The sequence below is a fragment of the Eriocheir sinensis genome, unplaced genomic scaffold (assembly GCF_024679095.1).
Source record: "Eriocheir sinensis breed Jianghai 21 unplaced genomic scaffold, ASM2467909v1 Scaffold148, whole genome shotgun sequence".
NCBI classification, from domain to species: domain Eukaryota; kingdom Metazoa; phylum Arthropoda; class Malacostraca; order Decapoda; family Varunidae; genus Eriocheir; species Eriocheir sinensis.
In genome coordinates, this window is record NW_026110828.1 from 297,501 (window position 1) to 300,000 (window position 2,500).

At 43.6% G+C, this 2,500-nt stretch overlaps 1 protein-coding gene across 1 annotated transcript in view; it reads right to left on the reverse strand.

The window, feature by feature from the left end:
• The window catches only part of LOC126990187 (uncharacterized protein DDB_G0288805-like), a 140,766-nt gene that overhangs the window by 60,416 nt on the left and 77,850 nt on the right, over positions 1-2,500 (reverse strand). The window lies entirely within an intron of this gene.

Sequence of the window (2,500 nt, forward strand, 5' to 3'; positions counted from 1 at the left end):
GTGAAAAGGGGAGATAAGAAGAAGGGAATACGAGAATGTAGAAAGAGGAAAAAAGGGAAGATGGTGATAGGGAAGGAAGGGAAGAAGGGAAGGGAAGTAGAGAAGGAGAGAGGGAAAGGGAGATAAAAAAATAAACAGAAAAAGAAAGTAGGGGAAGGAAGGAGAAGGGAAGAGAAGGGAAATGGGAAAAAGAGAGAAGGGAGATAATAGAAGGAAAGGAAGGGAAAGGAAGGGGAGAAGGGAAGGGAAGTAGGGAAGGAAAAGAGGGAAAAGGGAGACAAAAAAATAAATAGTAAAAGAAAGAAGGGGAACGAAGGAGAAGGGAAGAGAAGGGAAATAGGAAAAAGAGAGAAGGGAGATAATAGAAGGAAAGGAAGGGAAAGGAAGGGGAGAATGGAAGGGAAGTAGGGAAGGAAAAAAGGGAAAAGGGAGACAAAAAAATAAATAGTAAAAGAAAGAAGGGGAACGAAGGAGAAGGGAAGAGAAGGGAAATAGGAAAAAGAGAGAAGGGAGATAATAGAAAGGAAGGGGAAGGAAAGGAAGGGGAGAAGGGAAATTGGAAGAAAAATGGAAGGAAAGTAGAAGGGAAGAGAATGGAAATTTGAGGAAAAAGAGAAGGGTGGTAATAGAAGGTAAGGAAGGGGAAGGAAGGGGAAGGGAAGGGAAGGGAAAGGAAGGGAAGGGAAGGGAAAGGAAGGGAAGGGAAGGGAAAGAGCGAAGGGGAATAACCACCACACACGTTTAATTGTCCAAGTATTTACCGAAGCCAATGACCGTGGTAACACTGACTTGCTCTCTGTGACTAACGAATCGAATAAGCTGATAACCGCTCCCCTCGCCCTGTCGAACCAGCCCAAAACCAGCCCAAAAGTAGCCCAACAACACTTTATAGCCCAATATCACCACTTAACCCGCCCAAAGAAGCCCAACTCCACTTAATATTCCAATCACCATTTCAGAGCCCAATGCAACCACGCAAACCGCCCAAAAGAAGCCCAATACCACTTAATATTTCAATGCCAGCCCAAAAGAAGCCCAATACCACTTTAGAGCCCAAAGCAACCACGTAACCCGCCCAAAAGAAGCCCAAGACCACTTTAGAGCCCAATATCACCACTTAACCGCCAAAAAGTAGCCCAACATCACTTAACACCCCAATATCACCACTTAACGGCCAAAAATAGCCCAACATCACTTAATAGCCCAATCCCACCACTTAACCCTCACAAAAGTAGCCCCACATCACTTAATAGCCCAATCTCACATTTCAATTCGTCCCAAAATAGCCCAATATCACTTCATAGGCAATCCCACTACTTAAAACGAGAAAAAATAGCCCAACATCACTTTATAGCCCAATCTCGTATACTAACCCCCTCCAAAACTAGCCCAACATTTTTTTCCCTATTATCACTTTTTCTCTTTAGTCCAGTTTCTTGTATGTCTTCTTTTATGTCTATTGTTACCTTTCACCCAATATAAGAAGCAAGATTTATTGTATAGCCGAAATCTAGCCCAATGTTTAGTATCCCGCCCAATTAGTAGCCCAAGATCACCCTCCTCTTTCTCCCTCTCTCTCTTTTTTTTCTTTTTATCTCTCTCTCTCTCTCTCTCTCTCTCTCTCTCTCTCTCTCTCTCTCTCTCTCTCTCTCTCTCTCTCTCTCTCTCTCTCTCTAGTCCACCAATTCCAGTAACTTCAAATCATTATGAGACTCTTATCCTGAAACAGCACGTGCCTCAAGCCTCCCTCCCTCCCTCACACACACACACACACACACACACACACACACACACACACACACACACACACACAGACGTACCCGACGCTGTGTTTACTTAGAGAATAACATCAATACGAGGCGAGAGGTGCTTTGATCGGTGGGCGGGAAGCACTTGTTCGTATTACCCAGTGTCAATTAAAATGCAGTGGTTCGCTGGAGAGAGAGAGAGAGAGAGAGAGAGAGAGAGAGAGAGAGTACTTTCTTCATATTAACTATTTTTCATATATTAATAGTTTGTTCTTTTCCTTCCTTCATCCAAAATTCATTACATTTATCTTAAGAATTTCAAGTTATTAATAAAAAAAAAAAAATCATTCCTTGACTAACAAACCCACAAACAAATAAACAGGAACACACAAACACACACACTCTTCCCACCATCGAAACAGACAGTTCATCATTGGTAGGTCCACACACACACACACACACACACACACACACACACACAACAAATTCCTCTATAACGAATATTATCACTTCAGCTCAGCACAACGAATACACTGTTACCTCCTGTATCAATAACTGACATTTTTCTTTTTTTCCTTTTTTGTTGTTCACCCTTCCCCTCTTCACCCCTCGCCCCCCCCCCGCCCCCCCTGACGCCCCCAACCAAACAAATCGTCACAACCCGAAATGCACCATCGGCTCCATTAATTAAAAGCCGAACAGGGAATGGAGTGGAACGGGCCGGAACGGGCTGGACTGAACGTGTGTGTGTG